This window comes from Ambystoma mexicanum, chromosome 6q (assembly GCF_040938575.1).
Source record: "Ambystoma mexicanum isolate Mex_15411 chromosome 6q, UKY_AmexF1_1, whole genome shotgun sequence".
Lineage (NCBI taxonomy): Eukaryota > Metazoa > Chordata > Amphibia > Caudata > Ambystomatidae > Ambystoma > Ambystoma mexicanum.
In genome coordinates, this window is record NC_090937.1 from 739,379,661 (window position 1) to 739,407,313 (window position 27,653).

The 27,653-nt window shown below is 43.4% G+C and overlaps 1 protein-coding gene across 2 annotated transcripts in view; it reads right to left on the minus strand.

The window, feature by feature from the left end:
• Positions 1 to 27,653, minus strand: part of IQCM (IQ motif containing M) — a 1,823,621-nt gene that overhangs the window by 494,917 nt on the left and 1,301,051 nt on the right. The gene's annotated exons all lie outside the window — the stretch shown is intronic.

The window sequence follows — 27,653 nt, forward strand, 5'->3', positions numbered from 1 at the left end:
TAATGTGGGTTGAGATTTTTGAAGTGGGCAAAGGCGCAGTTTTCATACTGGGCGATACTGTAGAGACATAGTAATGGTACGATTCCAAATACACTGTTATCGGAAAAGTTAAGCATTAAGAATTAAGGATCAAATCCTGGATTAAGTGGTTCATTTGAGCACACAATTTTATGTGGGACAGAGTATCCCTACTGTCATCAATAACTGTTTATTTCTGAGATATTTCCATGAAACAGATAAGATAAAAGAAACATAACAATATAGAAGGGTTGTGAGTTAAAAACATTTGGGAAAATGACTTGGTATAAATAAATATACATACAATACATTTACAATTCTTAACAGTTCTGATGTCCATAACTGAATTAAAATTTAGAAACGACAACAATAAGGTACGTAGTACAGATGCAGTCCTCCTGCAAGTAGCAGTACAAAACAGATGCAATATTTACTTCGAGTGGTTATTCACTGTGATGGCTGTTCTCTAGGTAGCCAAGCTTTATAAGTACCTCCCACCCCAGAAATAATGGGCTGATGGATTGTTGAGTGACACAGCACAACTCTCTAACAGAGCATACTCCCAGGTTTTGCAAAAGCGGTTTGAGCCAAGATTCCCTCGCTCTACAAGATGAAGGGGTCAACAATAGAAAGTGCATTGCATCTTCTTGGATGCTGACACAGTATGGGCAATTGAGGCTAGCTCCTTGATTACAGTGTGCCGCCATGATAACCAAACGGAGGATTCCTGTACATAGTGGGTCATCACAAGTTGGGCAGTATCCTGGCAGTAAATCCACCAGGATACTGCCCAATGCAAATAGCGTAACCGCAACTCGGTTGGGCGCTATTAGCGATGGATCCCGAATTGCGCCAAGGCTCTAAATCCCCATTTTATCCTGTGTCCATATGACTCTATGGGGCATTTTTGGCGCATATTTGCACCGTGGTAAATGCACTGAAAATGGGTGGAAAGTGGGCAGATTTACCTCCAGCTTAAAGCTGGAGGAGAATCTAGGAACTTTCCACCCAAACTCGCGATTGGGCGAAGTGGTAATGCAGTGGTAATAGCGTTACCACTGCATTTTTACTATTCCGCCCAACCCATGATAAGGCCCATAGTTTGGTAGACAGAGTTTTGGTGAGTGGTGGTTCAAAGCCCAAGTAGCCCTCAAATCCATGTTTAGCATTAACTTCAAGGTAGAAATGTAAGAGACCAGATGAAGACAGGTCGAAGTTCACCCCACCAAATTCTAGTCCTTGACCTTTTCTTTTTGTAAGTTGCAGATAAGCATTAATCATTCCCAAATGAAGATACATAGTTTTAATATATTTCAACCTATGAAGAATGGTAGTAGCACCTGGAAAATCAAGAACATATGGGCCTCATTACAAGATAGGCAGTATTCCGGTGGTAAATCTGCCGGAATACTGCCCAATGGATTTAACATTACTGCCACTTGGAATTACTGCTAGGGTGGCGGTGTAAATCCCCATTTTTTTTATAGTACATAGGATTCTATGGGGCTTTTCTAGCAGAATTACTGTGGCATTAATTTTGCCGGGGTAATTCTGCCGATTTTGCTGATTTTTCAGTGGAGAGCTTGGTGGATTTACCTCCAGCATCTTGTGACTGTCATCTTGCTGGAGGTAAATCCTCCACTCCAGGACCATACCTATAATATTGGGCAGAGTGTGAAAAGTGGCGGTAATTCCATTACCGCTCATTTTTTAGTGCTCCGCCTTACTTGTAATGAGGCCCTACAGTACTTCAGTATACCGCAAGTTTGGGGCTACCCCATAGTCGAATCCACTATGACAATGGTTTGAGTTTGAGTGCTTAATAATGTAAGGTAACCCAGTTCAGGGCGAGTTGGAACATTAGTGGTGCTTGTGGGAAGGCTGAGAAATTTCTTGACTATAGCAATTTCAGCCATTTTCAAAGTGCTGATACTACTTAAGGCCCAGATCAGATCTCAGTAACATGGGTGGTATTACAGACAATTTGCACAGGTGCAAATGTAATTAGCACCAGGGTAAACAATCCCCCCCGACGCAAAAACATTCTTTCAATGCTATTTTTGCACAACGGGCAAAGGATTAGGACTAAGGCATGTATTGCACTGGTGCAATAATGCACTAAACAAATATGTTTTTGCTGCAGAGAATCTTTTGACCTAGTGTTATTTGCACCTTCAAATGTACAAAGTGACTGCAATACCACTCAGTATTTTGCAGCTGGATTAGCCATTGCCAGGGGAAAAAAATGATTGCCTATACTGAATGGTTTAAGGATATTGCAAGTCGCAGAGGACTTCTGTGACCAAATCGAAGACATTGTCCCAAGGCAAGTTCCTTTTTAAGGTCAAAGAACTGCGTGGTGATTTGCAATATAATTATAAGGTATGGTAGAAGATATTGTATTCCTTATAATGCATAGTCACATCACCATCCCCTTCAGTATGCAGTGCCCTACTCACACCCATCAAATTGTTTGTATATGCACGGAAAGTACAATCTGTACAGGTTGAGAAAAAACGACCAGAACACAATATTGTGTTACAAACAACTATTGTGAGTAAATGGGCCTCATTATGAGTATGGTGGTAAGTGGTAAACTTGGAGGTAACTGAGTTACCACCGATTTTACTACTATGCCAAATTATGAGCTTAGGCCTGGAGTGGAGGATTTACCTCCAAGAAAAACCTGGAGGTAAATTCTGCCACTCACTGCCGAGAAAATAGGCACAATCAGCGGAATTACCTTGGCGGCATTACACCACCACCGCCATTTATAATCTGGTGGTAATTCCGCTGGACCAAGTGGTCAGGAACAGCTACCTCGTGGTACTGACCACAGGTTGGAATACTGCAGGACAAAAGAAGACCCAGAACAAACACCTCTACTACGGACCTGGATCAACTGTGACCAGGTACTTGACACCTGTATGTGATCAGTTATTGTAAACCACAAAAACAGGTTTTAAAGAATAGGCCTCATTACGAGTTGGGCGGTTTCCTGGTGGAAAATCTGACGGAATACTGGCCAACTGAATTACTATTACCACCCATCTTGCAGGGGTAGAGAGACCGTGGGCCAGAGGGCAGGAATCTAAGCTTCCCAGAAGGGAACATTGGGATTCGGAGGCCACCAATTGTAGGTATTCTGGAGTTACGTACCAGAAGGTCCTAGGACCAAGTTCAGTTTTGTATGTTGTTGTTGTTTTTGGTTTATTCGTGTTAGGTGTGTTTTTGCCTCATTAGAGGGGCTTACAGAAAAGATGTTTGTCTCTTTTTCTGCCTCTTAGTTAATTGTTCTGCATTGCTAGGAATGGGTTGATATTCAGGACCATGGCTAGACATGGCCATCCGGGGATATGCACAGGTTTAGATAATACTTGGAATGTTGGCTGATGGTGTAACAATGGTTACATGGAATCTCAAGGGGCTTGGTAATAAGGGAACGAGGGCAAGGTTAAGAAACTTTATGTAAAGAAATTGGATTCAGATTGCCTTTTTGCAGGAAATTCTACTTTTAAAACCGGATCCTGAAAACATTGCAACGCAGGTGGGGAGGGTGATACATGGCTCCTGTTAATCATTCTATGAACGGTGTGTTTTGATCTGGATAGCCAAGGAGATCCCTATGCATGTTACCAAAAAGATCCTGATTTTAACAGGCTATTTGGATGGCAAAAAGATTTGTATTGTTAGCTCCTTTGTGCCCAATGAGTATAACAATGTTTATTTCCCAGAGGTACTAGATCAGGGGGGGAGGTACCGATATGATCTCTTTCTGTGGGAGGAGGCAACCTTAATTATCTATTTGATCCATCATTAGAAGGTTGTACCCAAAATACCCCTTCAAAATAAAATCATTGACGTCTCTGAATCAGGTGGCAAAAGAGCTAGATCTGGCATAATTATAGAGGGACAATCATGGGGACAAGGTGGGGTATTAGTTCTATTTTCACCCACATAACTCCAATTCCAGACTCAAATACATATTTGTTGGGAGGGAACATTTCTGAATTTTCTGAGGAATTGAATATTTGGGGAGGATTCTCTCTGATCATTCCCCACTGGTCATGACTTTGAATTGGTGAAAAAGAAACCGGCCATCCCGCCATGGAAATTGAGGGCTGAAACCTTGCACAATGTGGCATTTAAGACCCGCCTTGAGGGGGAAATTACTTCTTTCTTTGAACTTAATGATAACTCAATAAATAATGTGGGCTAATCTGGAACACTTTTAAGGTGACAATTTGGGATCTTGCATAGCCAGTACTTTGGGGATATGGGAGACTCTACACATGTCATTAAGGGAGATAGAACACAACATTGCACGACTCGAGGAGGAGATATCATTGGGGGCCCTTTTGGGGGAGGATATATCTGCAGAATTGGGTAAACATGCTGAACTTCAAGAAACAATTGCCATCGAAAACAGGCCCTGAGTTACCAAGCAGGGGATTCAGTATGGTTGGCGTCAAACTACATCTCGTTAAAGGGCCCTAGAAAGTTTCAACCCAAATACCTGGGTCCATTCACCATAGAGGCCGTGATCTCACCAGTGGCCATGAAATTAACCTTACCGCCACACATAGGCATTCACCCGGTATTCCATGTGCCATTATTAAAGTTGGTACACCCAGGGACTTGGTTACCAAAAGCCCCAAATCCAATAGCAATAGAGACAAACCAGAATTCGAGGTTAAAATCATCCTAGATTCCAAAGTGGTAAGAAAGATCCTATACTATCTAGTAGACTGGAAAGGATATGGGCCCCAGGATAGATCATGGGAACCTAGTACGAATATCCATGCTTCTTGGTTGGTACGTAAATTCCACCGAGATAATCTCACTAAACCTGGACCAGGGAATACATCATTGAGAGGGGCCTTGAGGGGAAGAATTGTCATGATTACTAATCTCGGGCTCCCATATAAACCTTTTCCCCCTTTGGCTCAGGCAAGTGGAGGCAGGTGGGGAAATCAGGTAGGGGCCAAGTGGGTAAAGGCCTGGCATTCAAAACACTCACATCAGTTACTCAGAACTAACACTCCCATCACATAGGAAGTTGCACACATAACTTCCTGCCACTCCAATATGGACATGGTGGAGCATCCTGGCATCCTGGAAGCTACAGTGCATTCTAGTGTTTGGGCGTGGCTGCCTTTGAAAGCCACGCCCAGAGATCAGCCCATGCTTCGTGTGCTTCCTGTAAGCTTAAGAGCACACGTTTACCGCCGCTTGGTCTTCAGTCTCCCGATCCGGCTTTTTCCCATGGTCGGAGTCAGCGCTCGCATCATCGGATCTAGTCCTGCAGGGAGAAGAAGAGAGAGAAAGCAGTTAGTTGACAATGAGTTTCACGCACCTGCAAATCTCAGCACAGTGCGCTTTAAGGTAGCCCTATAAAAATTACTTTGCGCACCGCTTGAAGCAGGAACCAGCTTTCCATCATTTCTCACGCACCTTTCACCCGACTCGGGTACCCTGCAAGGAAAGAGAAAAGCAATTAGAACTCTTCTGCCATCACCACTCACCACTATTGCTGCAGTGCTGAAAACTGGCAAGCAAATCAGCAAGCGCTACGGCAGATCAGAAACACTATAGTTGAATAACCCCAGTGAGGTAACTGGGCAGTCACGGACTTGGTGACTCTACAAACCTAGCACTTACCTGAACTTACCTGAACTTACCTGAACTGAAAAACCCAGTGCAGTAACTGGGTAACACGAACTCAAACTAAAGTAGCAAACTGCTGGAGGAGATCTCAAGAACAACAGCATCCGAAGCATTACCTAGAAAATAGTGCCCCTGCACGAGCAGGATGTAGTGTGCACCAAACTAAACACACAGGTAAGACAAACACTGTAGTGAATTAGGAATCTAAGTGGGTAGTGAATTAGGAATCTAAGTGGGTTGGGGGAGAAGAAGGGTAGGCTATCACTTTAATTCAATCCTAACCATTCACTCTTTTGGCAGGCCAGACTTCCCACTAACTGAGGGGTGGTGTAGAGCCAGAGAAGGAACCGGAAGACTTTATTGCTCCAACAGAGACTCAGGTAAGCGTGACAGGTACATCCAGACCAGAGTGGATTTGTGGGGGAAAGAACACTTTCATGAACCTCAGAAGACTGCATCATACTATGGAGAAGGTTAAACATTCAGAGGAGGAATTGGGATTGATCTCCCTTGATGCGGTTAAGGCCATTGTCTCCTTGGAATGTGATTGGCTATTTAAGGTGTTGGAATGCTATGGTTTGAGCCTAAATATACTGAAATGGATATGTTTATTTTATAATAAACCATTGGCCAGAGTGAGGACAGGAAATTGGATTTGCATAAGATGGACTTTGGAGAGGGGCACTAGACAGGGATAACCAGTATCACCAGTTCTCTTTTTCATGGCACTGGAACCCCTGGCAGGCTACTTCATGAAACTTAACACTGAGGCAGGTATACATTTTGATGGTCGGCACAATATATCCCTATATGCAGATTATGCCCCCCACACGTATGCAACCCTCGACATAATATTCCAATAATTCTAGAAGTGCTGGACAACTTAAGGGTGTTATCTGGGTTCCAGATCAATAAGGAAAAATCTGTTATTTTTCCTTAGCGGTTTTGAGACATATACCCAAGGATTAACTTCCAGATTGGGGGATAAAATGGGAGCAGACATCCTTTAAATACCTGAATATAACAATTTTCCATGAGATGGAGTTTGTTTATAACACAGCAGGTAGAGCATTAATGAGAATTGGGGAGGCAATTGACTTTTAGAAATCATTACCTATTTCCCTAATGTGAGAATAACGCTATGCAAAATGGTTATTCTCCCTAGATTGTTATATTTCTTTACCAATATCCCAAATATCAACAAACGTATATTTTTTTTTGTGGCTGCCCTATTGCAATACACAACACGTTGGACGATTTACCAGATGGAGAAATTGGCATGATATTGGGAGGACTTCTAAAAGGTAAACAAGGCATAGAATTATTGTGGGACCCAATGAGAATGAAAGGCGAATCATTTATAGTGAATATAACGAGATTAGCTTGTAAAAGGGCTTTAAAAAAATTACAGATATCCACTGCACACAGTATGGTGCAGGTAGCAACCCACAACCAAGCGGGAGAATAAATTTCCCCGTAGTTTTGATCAGAAAACCATCATAAACTATTAAAACAAAATGTATTCATCATTAATATCACCAAAAATTAACATGTTTAAAAACAACACACAATAGTTGATCTAATAACACAACCCAACTCCTTAGTGTTATTTTCACAAGATTTATCATAGGCACAACACAAAACAATGTGATTAGTAAACAGTGTAATTAAGTACACTATATTGGTCGACACTTCAGTGTTTCCAGCTCAGAGGCAAACTAATGTCAATTCCAGTTTGCATTTACATTGTTCCCTCTGGGCTTTCTTCAGGACACTATAGACCAATGCGATGTAGTCTACTTCTAAACTCCAAAGACAATGAGGAGATGTGGCAAGTCTGTATTAAAAACAAATGAAATATTGTAACTATTAGTGTTAAGAGTTTAACATAAATCTATAAAGAATCTATAAAAAATGATCAATGAGAGACCATCAAATTGATCTCTATAGGCTATGGTTTTCTACCCACCTACAATTACTTCTTTGTGTCTTGGGATACTTGATGTTGCACTGTTGAGAATTCAGTGAGTTGCCTTTGTCCATTCTCTGATAGATGCTACTGCGAGTAGAGAAAACAGGGGGACATATTCCCTATTATTCGCTGGCCTATATTAATGGCCTCTTTTTGCTTAACACTGTATTATGAAAAAAAGTATCATATTACTACCTGATGACGTCGCTGGCGAACTACAGAGTATTCTTACTGCTGCAGAGACCTAATACTTCTTGATGGAGCCCTGGACTGCCATACATACAGACGCAACTCCTCTAGAAGAGAGGGACAACACTTCTTGTCCAGCTTCAGCTGCTAAGGAATTATTTTTCTGCAGAGGGCGCTGTGCGTTGATGGCATCGAGTTGATGTCCCTCGAAGGCCTCTGTCGAGGGTGATGTCATCGAAGGCATATATAGCACACGCAGCACCCTTTGGCCTCAGTTCTGTTTTTCCTCCTCTTGCAGCAGAGATACCCATAAAACACAGGAGTGACTGTACTCAGCCTTGACGGAACAGAAGCTGTAATTACAGGGGAAATTCTACTGAGGGCTAGAATGGGAGGGCAATGAGGAATGGGTGGGAGGATCATCCAATCGAAAAAAACGTTACCAGGGGTAAGTAACTTGTTCTTCCTTCTTATTATAAAGGTGATCCTGCTTCTGTGAAGGAGCGCCTTTGAGAACGCTACTACAGTAAATTATTTTTCAACATCCTGCACTCCGAGCCAGGCAGGCTCTTGCTGACTCCCCAACCGCTTCCTGGAGGAGGCGGAGCTTGTGGGATCCACGTGTGCTGTCACGTGACTGCTGCCGTCCATAAGACTGACTCGAGTCACCCTCGCGACGTTAAGCCTGGCAGGGACAAGCCCATAGGCTGTTAAGCAGCTGTTTGGCGCGGTTGGTTCGTGGCCCATCAACTGGATCGTAAAGAGTTGCAAGTAGGCTCTACCAGGCAGCAGAGGGGCCTAGGTGAGGAGACATGGACTTGCGCGGGGACCAAAAAACTACGCAACTTCTCAACAAAAAAATACACTCACTCAGTGATAATTCCCCCACAAAGGACGCATCTGCTTCGCACATCCCGAATAAAAGTCCTTCGGGCAGAGTGCTGAGAAACAGATTCGTGCAAGTGCAAAACTGAAAAGAAATGCACAAAAACTGAAAAGCAAACCTGACCGGCAGCGTGGAGAATAACGACAAAATCCACCTTAGTCCTTGCCTACCAGGACTGAAAACAACATTCTCTGTCTCGGCACAACTGTGCCCCACTCACTCTGAGTGGACGCCTGGCCTTGTGGGGGACAATATTACCAAGTTCGCAGGACATGGAGGAGGAAGGAGAGGAGAGCTACGAGGTTTCCAGTGGGGAAGATGTCCCCGTCTCTCCATCAAAGCCTTCGACATCCGACTCACCATCGCCTCCAACACCCTCCAGGGCCCTGAAACAAACAACTGTAACAGTGCCCTCATCCTCAATTGCAGACGGAAGCTTACCTGTACATTCTTCTCCGCCGCAACGGCTGCCATCGGCCGAGGTGTTGGCGGAAGAGCTCCTTACCACTCAAATCTCCCCACCGCTGCACGCTCCTGGCCCGCAAGCCGCCGCTGCGGCGAGTGAGGCGGGATCAAACGGTGTCGAAGGATGCCGTGGGGCCGACCTCAGCTTGCGGGTCAACGATGCCTCAGTGGGGGGGGGACCCGGTACTATCCCGTGCATTTGCCCACAAGTTGTGGCCGGGGCGGACGAACTCAGGAACCAGAATCTAGACCCATGTAGGCATCGGAATCGAGGGAAAAGGTGCCTCGCCCTGACCAACCGGCGGAGCTTTGCCCTGCTGTGACAGAAAATCTATCACAGAAGCACAGTATCTTAACAGAGGTGCCCTCTGCTGGCGCAGAAGACCCATCACAGTCCTTTCAAAATAACACACCAAATCTGGGCGGAGAAACAAACCGTAGCCCATTGAACCCCTCTACAAATGATTTAATTCGACAAAAAAGAGACATAGCCCTCGCACTGTTAAAAAAAAGAGCATTAACAAAAAAGACTCTCAAGGAACAGGGAGAACTCCTGAATCAAGACCGTCAACATCACAGAAAAGGGCCTAGAGCCATAGTACAAAAGGGTGATCCTGGTAAGAAATTTTTGCAAAACCCGTTGACGGCTCACTCACTGAAAGACTTCTTCTTTAAACAAGCAAAAAGGAAATTGGATTCCGAGATTGAACTCTCAGATGCCGAACTATTAGATGCTACATCCGAAACACCCTTAATCCCCTCAGTCTCGAAACAAGGGGAAAATACACCGGGACTATCTCCAGCCCTCGCAGAGCCCACCATCCGTGCTCAGGACCTTAACCCAGTACCTGAAACTCCAGCTCCTAGGAAGGAGAGGAACAACACCCAAAATCCATTGCTCAGAGGTACTCCCCTCCCTCAAACCAACCTGCTCGATGACGACGTTCCATTGCTCTGCCCAGAGAAGCCAGGACTTGGAAATGAGCTACTTACTCCGTCAATCAACGTCTTAATTACAAATGGACGTAACCAGAGAAGTCCGCACCTATCAACCCAGGCCCAACCAGTTTCGGCCCAGTTGGAGCAAAGAATAAACAACAGTGACTCCCCACTCAGAAGACCTCTATCCCAAAGTGGCCTCCAATATAACATCTCAACCCCCCTCAGGAATGAGAGACCTACCAATTTCGGGACAGTGAACAAAGAGACTCCATCAAAAAAAACGGACCTTGTCACTATTATGTCAGCAATTACGGTGGGTTTGGCCCCCTTTGTTAAGCTATACGAGTCAATCCACGACTCAATGAAAGACTTGCTAACTATAACAGCCGCAATAAACACCAAAATGACCTTTCTTGATGGCTTCATCACAGCGCTAATCTAAAAAAATGTCGAGAAAGAAAAACAACAGGATGCCAAATTCGCCCATCTTCAAAATTTTATTGAAGCCAATTTCAGTGTCTGCTCCTCACAAGAAGCACTCCCGACGGCCCAAAAGAAATCAAGATCGCCGTCAATTGCAAAGGAGCAAAAAACAGTCAATGTAACCACCTTTCCCTCCAAGGCGATCCAACGTCCTGACTCAAAACGCCAACATGGGAAAAGAACCAAAGACCAACTTAAAGTAGCGACAGTTTTTAACATTGCAAAGCCAACTCTGCCAATTCTAAACAAAACAGCACCTATACTTAAAACATCCAAGGCGTCCGAAGGTTCAATTGACCAAAACCTATCAAGGGAACAAGAAATAATTGAACTGGACAATTCTACTGCATCTCTAGCTGATTTATCTGGAAACTTATCACTCTTGGATTTAACAACTCATATGGATCCTGAAGAAGCCCTCGACCCACAAGATGATACTAGCCCAAACCAAGATCTGCCAACCAATACGCCAAGTGCCACCGCTGTCCAAGAGAAGCCAAAAAAATTTCCTACAGCTATGCCTACACCTGAATCTCAGTGCCTTGAGGCTAATTTCTGTGAAGAATTAGCCAAAGCTCCTGTGGACCCGCGAAAGAAAGTTCACCAAAACGAGAACCTTACCACAGACAAAATCGAAATCCCTAGACAAAGGCAGAAGCCGAGAAAGGAGCAAAACAAGGCCGCATCACAAACAGACTCAAAAACGACTTTGAGGCTTTCCCAAGCTCGAATCTTCAAGATGGAGCAACTGGCGACCGGAAAAAACTTTGTGATACTCAACAGGAAAACCATCCTCCAGATCTTAGCCAAAATTCCAAAATTGAAATCCCTGGATACGGCAGACCTGGTGCTAATTGAACCCTATCACAGGCACAAGAAGGCAAAGGCGTATCTCCACGTCACAAAGGCAGCAAGCAGCAAACTTAAACCCGACGTGATTCTAACCTTGAAGGAAATGGGGTTTGCCTTTGAGGAAATTACTACACAGCTATCACCTGATACAAGCATACACGCCACAAGTAGATCAATAGAAAACTATTCGGCCCATCCAGCGGGTGTAGAGGTTCAGACTATAAAGAAAAGAGATGACACGAACAGGAGGTATATGGAAAGCCGGGGAGATTTCTTTCAAGCAAATCAAACTTCCAAAAACAACAACGAAAACTTTAAGAGGTCTAATCGCTCAGAATATATAAGAAAGAACGACAGATGGGTGAACAAGCGAAGGCTCAATTCTCTGACTGAGCAAAGCGCTGATTGGACCCATAACAAAAAACGTGAACCCGTTGGCCCTTGGAGATGGCTGAAAAAGGTGCTCAACCCAAATGCTCAAACATAACAACGAAATGCTGCATCAACGCCAACAGACAACACATCTAAAGAATTTCAAAATACCTCTAACCGAAAAGAAACATCTTTGTGCTCATGGAACACGAGAGGTCATGAACATCAACCGAAATCAAACGCATTTGACCTGGCCCAGTTCGACATCATCTGCCTCCAGGAGACCTGGCTGACGGATCTACCAACGATCGACGGGTACGACACACATATCTCATCGGCAAGTAAGGTCCCGTTTGGCAGACCATCGTCCGGTCTTTTGACCGCAGTCAAACTGGCATCAGGCATCTCTATTAAAAAAAAGGTAACGGAATCCTATGGTATTCTGGCACTACAAACAGAATGGACCCAAATAGAAAATTCTTCACGAAAGAAAACAAAATCCAGTTTAGCCATCATAAACGTCTATTGGAACCCGCAAAGAACAACCAACACAGAGTTCTGCAACGCCATCGTCGGCACCCTAGATAAATTTACTATCGACCTGGCTACTGATCACATCCTTATCTGTGGAGACTTAAACACGAGGTGCGACCAACTCACGAAAAAACTTCAATTGTCGCCATCCCAAGAGCGCGGTGAAGTATGGTCGAACCTCATGGACTCCAGAAATGTCCATAACGTGGCAGCTCTGCGTGGTCGTCTTCCAATGATTCCAACTTGGGAACGTCTGGACACCTCAGCCACACTGGATTATATTTTTGTTTCTCACTCCCTTCTTTCATCTATTGATTTCTACGAAGTCTACCGAACCAAAGCTAGTGACCACAACTTGCTGTCAATGAATTTCGCGTCAGCAAACACTCTGAAAGAACTCTATCCTTTTGAGTTGGAGGTTTCCCGAAACTCCTCCCGAATCCATCTCTCAAAAGCAAACATCACGGATATCTCCCAGAAATTCGACGAGACAGATGTCAACAGCATAGCTTCACAGACTAGGCCAGATTATCTCCCATTATTCGTGAAGTATAGGAAAAAACAAAGAAACCAAGTTCCCTCGACAAAACACAAGACCCATGAATACGACCGACAAGTGGTGATGAAAAGAAGAGTAGTCCGCAAACTGAGACGTCTGGCCAAAGTTTCTGATAACAACAAACAAAAAGAAACCATCATCGCGGCTGCAAAATCATACAAAACATGGCTGAAACATCATAAAGCAACAATGTATCAGAATGACGCGGAAAAAATGCTGAAAACCCTAATGTCTAAAAATTCAAAAGACTTTTGGGCACTGATCAAAAACAAAAGCATCGAGTCAGCTAGCCAACTAGCAAATGTGATACCAGAGCTGACTTGGACTTCCTTTTTTTCAGCCCAATTTGCTCCACTGCCTGAAACAACTGAAGAAATCACTTTCCCTATGGCGACACCATGGGTTGATCTCACAGATCAAGAAGAGATTTTGACCACGATACTAAAATTGAAAACATCCAGGGCACCGGGCCCTGATGGTCTCATCAATATGGACCTAAAACAACATCCCAAAGAATGATCCTTCCTAATCTCCAAAATTTTTAACCAATGCCAGGCCAAGAAACAGATCCCTAAAACTTGGACAGAAGCACTTATAGTGCCTATTTTCAAAAAGGGAAGTAGAGATAATCCATCAAACTATAGGCCTATCGCCCTTTTGGACATTATGGGAAAAATTTTCGCAACTCTTCTTCTAGCCAGATTTCACAGATGGGCAAGAACAGCTCCATGCAATGACGAACTTCAAACAGGCTTTGTTAAAAACGCGAGCACAAGTATCAACATTATGATATTAAATATCATAAAGGAAAAAGTAAAGAATGGTGCACCAAAAGTTTTCATCGCATTTGTAGATTTGACACAGGCATTTGATAGTATTGGGCATCATGAACTCTGGACAAAGCTACTAAAGTGGAACTGCCTGGGTGAAATTCTAGGACCTGTAATTGCCCTGCACACAGATACAAAGCTACGAGTTCGGCTCAACAAACAAGGCCTGATGTTAGAGCAATTTCCGTCAGAACGTGGCGTGAAGCAGGGGTGCCCACTCGCACCGGCCCTCTTTATAGCCTTTTTGGGAGACTATCAGCACACTCAACTGGCAATAAGAGCTTTTCCGCCGAAAGTAGGAGACACTGCTATATCTAGACTTCTCTACGCGGACGATTTAATCCTCATAGATCAGACCCAAATTGGACTTCAACGCCAACTGAACAACTTGGCCAAATACATTGAAGACAACAATTTGGAAATAAACACCAATAAATCAAAAATATTGATCATGGGAAAAAAGTGTTCAGCTGCAAGTCACTGGTTCTTGAACAATAAGAAGATAGAGATTGTCTCTAGTATAAAATACTTAGGAATCATGTTCGACGCAACGCGTTCAGAAAAGGCTATTCATTTGGCCCTGTGGTCAAAAATAAAAACACTGACCACTCAGACCAAGCTTGTAGACCGGAAATATGGGAAATTTTCGCTCTAACCAGCAATCCAGTTTTATAAACAAAATGTGGTTCCATCAATAACCTACGCAATGGATGCAGCTTTCAACATCCAAGATACGATCTGGCCGAAACTGGAAGGCTATCTGTGGAAAGCAGTTTTGGGCCTCCCGAAATCAACATCAATCTCAGCTATCAGGCGCGAGCTCGGCCTCTTATCAATAAAAGCTTCTGTTAAACAAAGTCAAATAAGACTTCTGTGTAAAATCATCTCTCCAGACGCCCTACCACTGTTCAAAGCAATCCGAAAGGAACTTATCCAAGGTAAATGTAAAGCCCTGAACAAATGGGAGCAAAAACTGCAAAAAATCCTGGCGGACTTAGCCTGTACATCTGAAGACTTAATCTACAACCCTGCCAAGGTAAAAAGGAAAATAGCTCAGGAGGACTGGATCCAAACGTGCGAGGCAGTGATGGCAAACAAATTGCTCACGCACTTACCACCGACTACAAACCAGCTTAATAGACCTTTAAACTACTACATAAAATTTCCAGAAAAAAGGCTTCAGAAAAATTTCATGAGAATAAGGCTCAACCTCACGTTAACCCAAGAAATTAAAGCTATTCGGACAAAATCCACCTCCAAAACATGCAGACTATGTCCAGAATCGCAAGAGGTGGAAACTGTAAAGCATCTACTACTGAACTGCGATAAAACGGCATACCTGCGCGAAGCTTTTCTACTACCTCTAATGCATGGCGCAAAGCTTCGTGAGGAGGAGACATGGTGGTACCGTTTGGTTGCAGGCGAAAAGACAAAATGGTCCACGGCAGCGCTAAAGGTTTTGGAGGCAGCTCTTAAATTAGCAACAGAGAGTGCAACCTCTCTTGGTACTCCATAACAACGTCCCCTCCTACAATCTCTGTTCGGCTCTGCTGTCTTCCTTTCTCCTTTCCTCTTGAGAGACGATTCCTTGTAAAAATCAAATTTTGTTTTGATTACAAACAAGTAAATAAAAAATAAATAAAAAAAACAAACAAAAAAAAGGTGAGAGTGCCTGCACTTTTCAGAAGTCTGTTGTACGCTAAATAGCACAGTGGAAGGTTTGGTGTAATAGAAATTTGCAATAGGCACATTTTAAAAGAATATAGAACACTGACTACGATTCTCATAGTTACCCTCATATTAATGGTTAATTACCAGAACATGCCAGAAGTACTGCCACTGTGTACATGCAATAACAGTGTTGGTATTATGGAGTATCATACTTTTTAATGTCTCAGTGCCTGTGCTTCTCAGAAGTGCTACTGTGCTACTGTCAGTTTTATATGACAGTACCTTTAATTCCCAGATGATCTGGAATATGTTTTATGGTACAAAGATTGCAAGTGCAAGAAGTGCTGCTATTCTTTCAATTTTACACCACCAGCACTTGTTATATAAGACTCAGCAGTGAATCAAAGCACTAAATGGGCATTGCGGCTAAATCCCCTACTTGCCCTGATGAGCAGTGTGACATGGTTGCATTGCTGGGGCAAACTTCAAATCAAAGAGCTCGAACTCAGCCAACTTATTGGCATATTCCTCTCCCATACTGACAAGTAACTGACAATTTCCTAGGAATTTCACACCTAGCGTGCCTTTAATGTGATTGAGACTGGAAGAGTCCGACTGGCCTCCTAGTGCGATTCAACTGTTGACAAATATAACCCGGTCAGTTAATGTACCTGCAGCAGTGATCCATGTTGAACCATTGGGTACCTGGAGCACAGCATGATAGAATAGCTCGTTGTGTTTGACCGATAGATATGTAACCTGTAGCTTAGGTTCTTGAATCACAGCTCAACAAACTTAGCTATGTACTTATCAGGATGCCAGGCATACCTTTAATAAACACAATCTACAATTTTCAGCATAACTTGTGTACCTGATTTGGCAATGTACATTGGCTTAGTTTTCATTTTTTTGGTAGTCAGTCCCACCTCATTATCCCTTGGGTATGACAGCACAGTACATTGTTGTCAGTTTTCCGTTACTGCCACATATTTTTTGGGGTGGTAACGGAAGTCCCACCAGTTTTACTGCAGCACTCAATTCCGAGCTGGAATGAAAGTGGAGGATTTACCTGCAGTCAATTGCTGGAGTTACATTCTCCACTTTAAAAACAATATTTGTAGGAATTGCATTCCCCATGAAGTCCTAAGGACTGCAGGAATGGGGACTACCAATGCTGTAGTGCCTCTCGTAATCTGCCTGTAATTCCGACGCTGGGACGCTTTGGTAATATAATTTGGCAGCAATTACCACCAAACTTGTTTCGAGGTTAATTGCGCCTTCCACGAAATCCCCTCTTCTATGACTTCCATTTTTATGACACTACGGGTTCAGAATTATTCTGAAATGTTTCAGCATAGAACTATCATAGTATGCGCATGTCAAAGAACACTGGTTAAACGTTCCATGGTGTTTATTTTGGTCAACACATACCTGTAATATGTAAACAAATAGAAAGCTATTGTGAAGTTGGACTATCCCAGATAGCTTTGTTTCCTGTCGATAGTTGTACCACTGGCCAGCACACCTATTTGTGATGGGCTACTATACAAACATGAGCACGTAAGTATCTGCTTTAGTGCATTTCTTTGTCAAGTGAGAGCTAAAGCTCCCGGCGGCTAGACATACACGTTTTCTAGATTCCTATTACTATTCAGAACATAGTGTGATAAAGTCTCACTATTTACAGGAGCAGAGTTCTAAGTGAGTCTGTGCATTATTCAGAACATAATTATTATTAATTCTGGTTATTACTAGGGAATAGATTATGATCACTGAGAACACTAGTCTGAGTAAATTTGAGTATTATGAAGTGAATCATCTCCAATTACTCTGTAATCCAGTACAGTAATGTGGTACTCTGGGTATTTTGAAGACTACGGCCAATTAGTTCTTGGGAACTGGGGTGTTGGCGGCCTCCAGCTAATGGGGAGCCTCAGAACGCGGGCGCTACCAGACGGTAATCCCACTGCTCTGAGCCTCCTCGCTGGGGAATGAGGGAAGTCTTTCCCTCCACCCTCCCCATCCACAGAATTCGCTTCCCGCCCTCCCATCCCCACTTACCTTCTTTTCTGTCCATTTCAGGAGTGGACACGCCGGGAACACTTCTGTCCCCAGCAAGTCCACTCCCGATCGGCGACAGGCAGTCACGGAAAGGAGAGAGTGGACTACATTCTCTCCTTTCTATGGCAGTTATTTTTTTGTTTACTTTTTTGCAATTTCTTGAAGGGCCACCATGGAAAGGGAGAAGGGACAACGTGTAGTCCCTTCTCCCTTTCAATGGTGGCCATTTTGTTTGCTTACTTATTTCACTCATTTTCAATGGCCGCCATGGAAAGGGAAAACTGACTTTGTTTTCCCTTCCCCGGTGGCCATTTATTTTGGTACTAATAGCAATAAACCACTTGCAGGAGGGGCATTACCACTTCAGGTAATGCCCAGCCCTTGGTTAACTATGGGCCCTGGGGCATTACCTGAAGTGGTAATGCCCCTCTGCTCGGGGCTTATTGATTAATTGCATTACAGTAAAACATGATCCTGGTATAGACCTTTTTAGAGACAGCCCTTACAAAGAAAACATGATTAAGCAGCTTTACAACCTATAATCCTAATTCATGACATCACTAGGATTACTTTTTATCTACTGCACACTATTATATGGCACATAGCCCATTGGTAACTTCTTGCTCGTTATTCTGAAGTTAATTGTTCCATGGCACTCCATTCTAAGTGAATAATTATTATTATTATTATTATTATTTATTAATGTGATACAGTTTTGTACAAATGTAAAAACTTTACACATAATTACATCAAATAATTAAAATGCAGAATTATATTCAATATGCAGGATATATAAAACCATTGTAAACATGATAAGATTCACATCAAATCAATCGATCAGGACAGAATAAAACAAATAAATCACATCCTTAATAGAACCTAATACAAGACATGGAGACATCCTCATATTCGTATCATTGTAGCTAGTCATCTTCCATACTAACATTACCCAACCATTTGCTCAAGATAACATCCTTTATACATCTGGGTGGCCACCCTTGTGCTTATTTTCAAATAGATGGCGGCCTCACGCCACACCTGAAAAAGTGCTAGGTGCAGTTTAGGGTATTAATACACTGATTCCAAAAATCTAACTGTTCCATATATTCTGTGTTATGAACGAACTCACCAAGATATTTCCTGTACTTTGTTCTCATCCTACGACATTTCGTTAGCACATGACAAGCCGTCTCCAGCTCAGTAGGAAGTTCACATATCCTACAATATCTTTCTGTAGCAACCAAACCCATCACTGGGCCACGGACCGCCAAAACAGGTAAATGATTGAAGCGTAAGAGTAGAATAAAACGCCTCAATTGTTCCGAAGGGCAGAGATTTAGGTATGGCTGTGGCTTCATATAGGTATAAAGTACAAACGTAATGAAACTGTAACTTTTCAGGCTTCTGAGTTGGATAAAATTACTCTCCAGAACTTACCCTCCACGAGTTGTAGCCAACCTAGATTCATATTAATCAGGGGGTCTAAACCGTACGTAACCATAGGGGCCAAACATTGCATATATAACTGACGTGCAGCCCAGATTGAAAAACCACACTGCTCACTCGTGAATTTATATATTAATGCTGTAAATTGGGCAGCTTTTGTTCTACGCTCCTGAATACACGTATGGTAGTTTCCTTTATTGTCAAACTCAATACCTAGGTATTTGTACGTAGAAGTGTATTCAATTTCAATCGGACCCACCGTCATACAGGGCCTGGCAACCCTACCTGCAGTATACAATACCAGGTTGGTTTTGCTGTGATTAATGACAAGTTCATTAGACTCTGCATATCGCCATAACTGGTTAGTAGACCTAAGGATCCCGCTAAAGGTGTGATCTAGTATCACCAGGTCATCCGCATAAGCCAGTATGGGACAATGGCAGGTGCCTATTTTAGGGGGACAGTTGTTAATCCCTAAAAAACATTTAGGTACGTCACACACAAACAAGTTATAAAGGGTGGGGGCCGTCACACATCCCTGCTTTACCCCTCGCATCAAAGGGATGGGTTTGGTCACCGCACCCTGATTGTGCAGCCTAACTTGTACAGTATTATTGGTGTGTAAAAGCTCGAGATAATATAGCAGAGACTCGGGGCAGCCCAGTTTCCTCAGTTTTTCCCATAGAAAGGATCGATTTACCGAATCAAAGGCTGCCCTGAAATCTACATAAAGTGCATATAGTGGTGGGTTAGCATGCACCAGGGCCTTACTTCTCAGTGCATTCATAACAAATAAATTATGTGAGGTGGAGTAGCCAGCCCTGAAACCACATTGGAATTGATCTAATATACCTGCCCCCTCAGTCCATTTTTGTAGTTCATTGAGAATGAGAGCAGCAAACATCTTCCCGGAACAGTCCAACATAGATAACAACCGATAGTTCTCTGGTTTGGTCTTGCTACCTTTTTTAAAAACTGGTATGATAATGGCCGCCTGCCAGGAGGTAGGAATACGACCCTCATACAGTATTTTAACAAACAGAATTTTAAGTAGACTGGCCCAGAAGGAGGGGTTGTTTCTCATCACTACATTCGAAAGGCCATTAGGACCTGGGGCTTGTGAGGTGTTTAGTTCCTTAATTCGACCTTGTAGATCCTCAATAGAGACATAAAAGGGGGGAATAGGGGTTTTGAAAAAGTGGGAGAGTAGATCTTATTGCTGATCCCCACATTCCGCTTTTCCAAACGGGAAATCCATTTATCACAGCCTATAGGATTCACCGTATTAATGGTCTTCTTCCCTTCCATCTCCCCTAATATAGACCAAATTTTGCGAGAGTTCTTACTGCATGAAGATCTAACCGTGAGCTGCCATCTCTCCAATTTCCTATGTCTTTAATGTGTTTTTAGCCATTTTTGATTAACAGCCTTCAGCTTTCTTGTTTTAATGGCTTTGACATCTGTAGGGTGTAAACCCTTTCTGACAAAACGAATATCGCCTCTAAGCTTACGTTTCCTGTCTCTGATGGTACGGTCATAGATTACCTCTTGCGGTACCTTCCCCACCATCGACCGCATTTTGCAAGAACCGTGCAAACCGGAGAAATTGCTGATCCATCTCTCAATTTGGTCAAATGACATCTGCATGAATAAATTAGACTGTTCGAACCCCCAAACGCCTGATGCCTTAGATGCCTTCAGCACATTTTTCGCCGACCAAGAGATGCGATTTAAAGAGTGGTTAGTTGTAGGCTTGCCCAAGTTGACCATTCCCACCCTCGGAGTGCAAGACCCCAAATTCAATATCAAGGGGTTGTGATCACTCCATTCACATTCCCTCACCATCATATCATCAACAATAGTTGCAATCTCAGCACTAGTAAAGATATAGTCAAGGGTGCTGCCACTTCTCTCATTCTTCCAAGTGAATTTTGCAGGTCTATCACCTCTTGTTTGGCCATTGATTATTTCGAGGTCCCAGCAATCAAAGAAGCCCTTCCAGCACTCCCCCTCATTATCGGTAAACACCTGTTTCCAAAGGCTGTTATTGGATAGATTCCGGTTATTGGTAGTGCCCCCCCACAATTTATCCGGCAAGTTAAATCCCCAGCAACAATGAAAAAATATTTATATATATTTATATATATTTATATTTATATATATAAGTGAATAATGTTCACCACTTCATCCTGGTAAACAGATACAGCTGGAGTAACAGTATATATAATACAATGCCCATGGGGAGTGATGAAGGTGACACAGACTTCTATAACTATCAGGGTGAGAGAAGAAACATGTGCCTACTTTTCAGCCATTTGTAATTTAACACTTTGTGGAGATGAACATATCATACAATAATTAAGATTTCAGGCTCGATAAAATACTACCCCTCTACCACAAGATTGTCACTGTAAATGAGATTTACCCCAGCAAGAGTTTATTTGGATATCTTTTACAAAAAAGGTATTACCGCTGGTTGGAATGACAGGCTTGAAATTGGCTATTACATCCAATGGGCGATGACTTGGATTGTTCTGGATGAAAGCCGCTTAGGGATCCAGGCCTCAAAGCAAAAATGGTGAAAAACATGATCCTTACCACCCATCTGGGACACAAGATACTTCACTTAACAATGTTATGGTCCTGATTGAGATTCCCCATTAAACTGTAAATCTGATATGTCTTTCAAAGCCGGAATAAAGCACACCCAAGATTGGAATACACAAGAAGGATTATGGAGCCAACTGAAAACATGATATTCTCTATATTCATTTAACTTAGACCAAAATGTGTTACTGTTTTGGTCATGGCAGGTGACTCAGGAAGTATCAACATCAGATTCTCATTAAATAAAGTGAGCTGAATTATTAGAAATAAATACTGTATGACATATTGCTTGTATGTCACAATCATGTCTAGCATCATTATGGCCAATGATTCAATAGAGGAGTGTGTACATCTCCCTTTCATCCAACATCAATGTACAGCCATCTATGTGATGAAGGATAAGTGGCAGGACTTGCGGATTCCTGATTGTTAGCTCAGGCACGGACACTGAATGAGGACTTGGACTATGCATTAGAGTAGATGATGCACTTAGACGAGTGAGTGATTACTGGCTACATTACAAACTGGCCCCAATTGCGTTTGGTATTACTAGATTTAACCTAATATAAAAGTATTGTGGGAAGGAAAGAGTATTTCTTCCTCACTTCTGGTGCTGTATGTTGTGTCTTAAAGAACATCATGCTTGCTGGAGAAGGAACTTTGTTGAAATGCATACAGTCAGGAATGTAGTACCCTGTGAAATATTTTGACCACACAAATATTTTGGATGGCTTCCTTCCTTCTTTTTTTCTTTTCTTGAGAAACTGAAGGACTGGGCTTCTTTGCATTAGACATTCCTGAGTACGTTTGAACATTTAACATTGAACATTTATTTTTCTTTTGAAAATAAATCACATGAGATTAATCAAGTTTGTCTTTCTGGGGCAGTTATTTTGCATTCCAATTATTCTTTAAAATGTTCTAAAAAAAAACGATAATTGTTATCATTTGAGCAAGACACTTTTGTGTATACGTGTCCATTGATATCCTCATACGCTTCATGTGCAATTGCCTCTCTTTTACAGTCTTCTAAAGGGCACAGTTTAATTAGGCATACTGCTAAGTGGCAATATTTCTACTAAGCGTAAAATAATGTTCATAATATAATTCTTGCCAATGTATTTACTGATCATGTTTTTTAACATTACACACTTCATGATTTCCATTTCCCCCCTGATAGTGTATTTATCCTCTGTGGCTTAGTATTGTATATGAACACATTTACTACTTTTACACTGTCTTTCTTCTGTCATGCATCTGGGGCTACAAACATAATGTTGAAGTAAACATTTTTGGAGCTGTAGTGGACTAATGCATATAGGGCACTGTGGATAATTTCAAGGTATTACATTAATTCATGAGGTCCCAATCTATCTAACTTGGCTTTAAAACAAATCTTTCTAAGCAGCTCATATTGATCTAAGACTAGATGTTTCGCCAAAAAGACATACCATCAAACACGCATCTGCTGAAGGTCTTAGATTGTTTGATGCATTTGATTATTAAGCAGCATCATTTGTTCACAAGCCCCATCATTTTGGTGATGTGATGCCACTACCGAGCACCTCCACTCCAAAAATTGTTCCAGCACTCTTGAGACATTTTTTTATATAAACTAGCCACTTGTCTGCACAGGCACTCCACGACCAGTGCCTAATTGGGGCTACAGCCAGCCCGCACAAAATTGTGGGTTATGTTGACTTGACCTCAGTCACCTACAGTGCTGTCTGCTGACAGGACAGAACACAGATAATAAATGGTGTCTGGGGCGGCCTGACAATTACTTCTGTAAAACCCTTCATTCTTAGCAGCAGCTATGCTTTCGTATGCATACTTTTTTAAACAATGGAAATTGTGATGGGATATTACCACTTGTTTTTTATTTTATTAAAAACGTTCTATTGCGCAGACATGGCTAACAAAAGCATCAGCGTGCTTCATAAAGAAAACGTGTGCAGGAAAGACAAATATTACAATAATGTTGTAAACAAAATAGCTACTACAAAAAATAACATAACTCCAAAATGTCTTAAAACAATTAAAAGGTTGGCTAGTTGGGTCCTAATTCAGTATTTTTACTTGCTTGGTAGGGGAGTGCTTAGAAGGGTAAAATTTGCACGACGATTTTCTCTAGTCTTTGCACGCTGCAAACCTTCAGTACAATGGGAAGCCCATGCATTTCAGTAAAAGGGCTTCCCAGATTGTCTGCACCAGTAGTGGCTACAAAGGTATGAAGCCATCGCAAGTAGTTCATATCAGATAGTTGGGAATGACTGGATTACATGAATGGGAGCCACTTTTTTGTTGTGGGCCACTTTTTTTTTTGACTGCCCGGGCTTGTTTCTTGTGCCAGTCCGACCCTGGTGGCGTAAGGCTCTTTATGACATATTTGCATTACACCAAATACTGAAACATAACGTTCCCCCCTGAAACACCAGGCCATCAGCGGGGTAAGCGGTGAGGTGAGGAGGCAGGGTCCGGGAGTCCTAAGGCAAACTGTTCCGCAGCCTCTGGTGACAAAGAACGCAGTCTTGCCCTGTCATGATCTCTGCTTCCAAAAGGTCAGGGTTTTCCCAACTCCCTTGGAAGCAGATCCATAACCCAGGTTCCGAGTGCCAACCAGTCCCAATTGGGACCTTTTGGACCCAGTCCTGGCGCCAGTGGCACCAGGCTCATAAATATGCCCAGTCCCAGCGCTGGAAGCGCCGGGCTCATAATGCTTGGGTGGACTTACCTTCAGCAGACCATGCTGCTTACTTGCCTGCCAGTTGAGCCTCTGATCCTCTTCTGTTTGGAACTACTTTTCCTGTTGGGTGGGGCAGGTGCCACTCCCTAGGTTCAGAACACTGGAACTCTTCTGGAAGGCAGGAACTCTTTTCTTACCAGGAACTCTTTTCTTACTTAGGCGTGGCTGTGGAAGGAGACACCTAAGCACTACAGGAGGCTATTTAAACCACACCCGGTGGATGAATCTTGCTTTGCGTTATTCTGCAACCTCTGCAGCAGAACGCTCATCGTGTCTTCTGCATCCGGTCCTGGGCCTAAGGAAAAAGGCTTACCATCCTGAATCCAGTCTTCAGCAACACCTATAAAGACAAGAAAGAACAGGTTAGCATTCCGGCATCTGAAAGGCAAAGGCTTACCTACTCTTCGTGCGCTCCGGAGGTCTTCACACTGCATTCCGGCATCTGAAAGACAAAAGTTTACCAACTCTTCGCACGCTCCGGAGGCCTTCGGCGCTGCATCCCGCATCTGAAAGACAAAACAAGGTGCGTTTAAAGACATTGGGGAACTTTAATACTCACGTGCCATTACTCCTTTCCACATCTAATCCAGTGGGTATTCCGGCACCCTGCAGCCGCTCCGAACTCGTACCTGCAAAATAAAAAGACAGTTAGAGCGCATAGTGAAGCAGGCAACAAGCGCTTACTTACGTGCTTCCAGGCGCTTCTATTCATCACACGGGCTCCATCTTCGACTCACTTCAGCCCGTCATCCGCCATCGCCGGAACCCTGCAAAACAAGAGACATCATTACTAAAGACTTTAAAGACATTTGAATGACTCGAAACTTACCGTTCGTGCAGTAAACGACGGACAGCAGTCCTCTGAAGTCAAGAGGCCTGCGCTACCTATCCACTGAAGAAACTGGTTACAGCACCCTGCCCCGAGGCAGATGGAGAGCTCGGCATTCACTTACCTAAGGTGAGAGCGTTAACCTTTGGGGGTCTACAGGAGAGGAGAAGAGGAAAGAGATAGGGACACCCCAATAACCCCAGTTCATTAACCCCATATTTTCTATCTGCAGACATCTTACTCTACACGTCAGGCATACAGTGCACAGAGGTCCAGCCCAAAGAGCCAACCGGGTGCTACACATCACCTTTGAAGATACGGTAGTCGCCCAGTCAAGACCGGCGCCTCTGCGAGAATCAGGTGAGCGTTACAGAACGCAAAGCCTACCGCAAAACTCTCGCCCAGGCGCTATGGAAACCTCGGATACTGACCCCCTAGCCCGGTTACTTGGGGAACTAAGGGCAGAAGTGCATGCAGCTCGTCAGGAAACGAATGCTCTAAGAAGGGAACTAATTATTTCCAAGGAGAGAACAGACAATCTTGCTAGACAAGTGCTACAGTCACAAGCCGGACAGACCCCGTTACCCGCATCAGGGGCAAATCTTCCTTCAACATCCTCTATGAATCCAGTGCAGATCAACCTACCTGGGAATGTACCACTGGCTCCGCCCGAACGATTTTCTGGTGACCCAAAGAGGTTTGCAGTATTTATCAATCAGTGCCGGTTGCACTTCTTATGCCGGCCAGCAGCCTTTCCAACTGATCAAGCAAAAGTAGCTTTTGTACTTTCGTACCTTAGTGGCAATGCGGCAGACTGGTCGATCCCTCTAGTTAATCAAGATGATCCGGTTCACCATGATTTTCAAGCCTTTCAGCTTAGTATGGAAAAACTGTTCGCAAGACATTCACAGGGGCAGGCCTTGGACAATGAGCTTCTTTCGTTGCGACAGGGTAATCAAGACCTTTTGGCTTATATTGCATCTTTCAATAGACTAATAGTGGAAACTCAATGGCCTGAGGACAAAAGGATTACGCTGTTTTATAGAGGTCTACGTGGAGAGCTCAAAGACGTTTTAGCCCAAGTAGTGAATCCCCCACAAGACTGTTCGGATTATATAGACTTGGTCGTTCAAATAGATCACAGGCTGCAGAACAGGAAGGCCGATCGTTCCAAGTTTGATGCTCGAGTATTTTCCAAACCGCCAACTCCTTCCAAAGGAGTAGACTCCGGGGAACCCATGCAAATAGGGGGTCTGAAAGGTCCTCTAACACAAAGGGAGCGGGAAAGGAGGAAACAGTTGCAATTATGCCTATATTGCGGAAACTCAGGGCACTTTCTTCGAGACTGTCCGGTGAAACCTGCCAAGAAGGCAGTAGGAGCTGCAGTTACCAAAGTTACAAACTCTGAGCAGGGAAACGACCTCGCCCGACAAGAATAGAGGTCCTCTTGCCGAGCGTGAAAACCAGTTCCGTGACCTCGCATTTCGTGATACCTATGGTCCTCATTAGCCCTGATAATCCGGATCGATTACATGCAATTGAAGCTTACGTCGACAGCGGTGCCATCGGCAATTATGTGGATCATGAAATGGTTTTGAGGATGAATCTAACTCTTTGTCCCAAGGCTGTAAAGGACGTCATTACTACGGTGGATGGTACGGAGATAGCCTCCGGGCCAGTAACGCATACCACTCAAGAGGTGACGCTAGTAAGTCAAGATGGACACCATGAGAAGATCGTGTTCGATGTGATCAAGGCCCCTCAGTTTCAGATTATTCTAGGAATACCTTGGTTAGAGAAACACAATCCTCTGATCGATTGGCGAGCAAGAACGGTCCAGTTTCCAGAATGTGTCTCTACTTGTCACCCTCCACCTGGTGTTGCACTGGCCGCAATTTCTTCAGAGACTCCCCAGTTACCTCCCGAATACCTAGAATACCAAGATGTTTTCCGGAAGGATCAGGCTAACTCTCTACCTCCTCATAGGTTTTATGACTGCCAGATAGACCTGATACCTGGATCTACTCCTCCTTGTAGTAGAATTTATGCCCTCACCGAGCCTGAGAACCTTCACCTTCGACAATACCTGGATCAATACCTGGCAAATGGGTTTATTCGTCCTTCCAAGTCCCCTGCTTCTTCAGCTTTGTTCTTCGTTCCAAAAAAGGAAGGAGACCTTAGAACTTGTATCGATTATCGCTCCCTGAACCAGATCACCGTTAAGAATAGATATCCGTTACCTTTGATCCCTGAACTCCTGGACCAAGTCAGAAAAGCATGCATATATACAAAGCTGGATCTTAGAGGAGCTTACCACTTGGTACGAGTAAAAGAGGGCGATGAATGGAAGACGGCCTTCCGCACCAAGTATGGGTTATTTGAATATCAGGTCATGCCCTTCGGACTTTGCAATGCCCCGGCCGCCTTTCAATATTTTATGAACGATGTCCTCAGAGAGCTCATAGATGTATGTGTTGTTGTTTACATTGACGACATCCTCGTTTATTCTTCATCGGAATCTGAA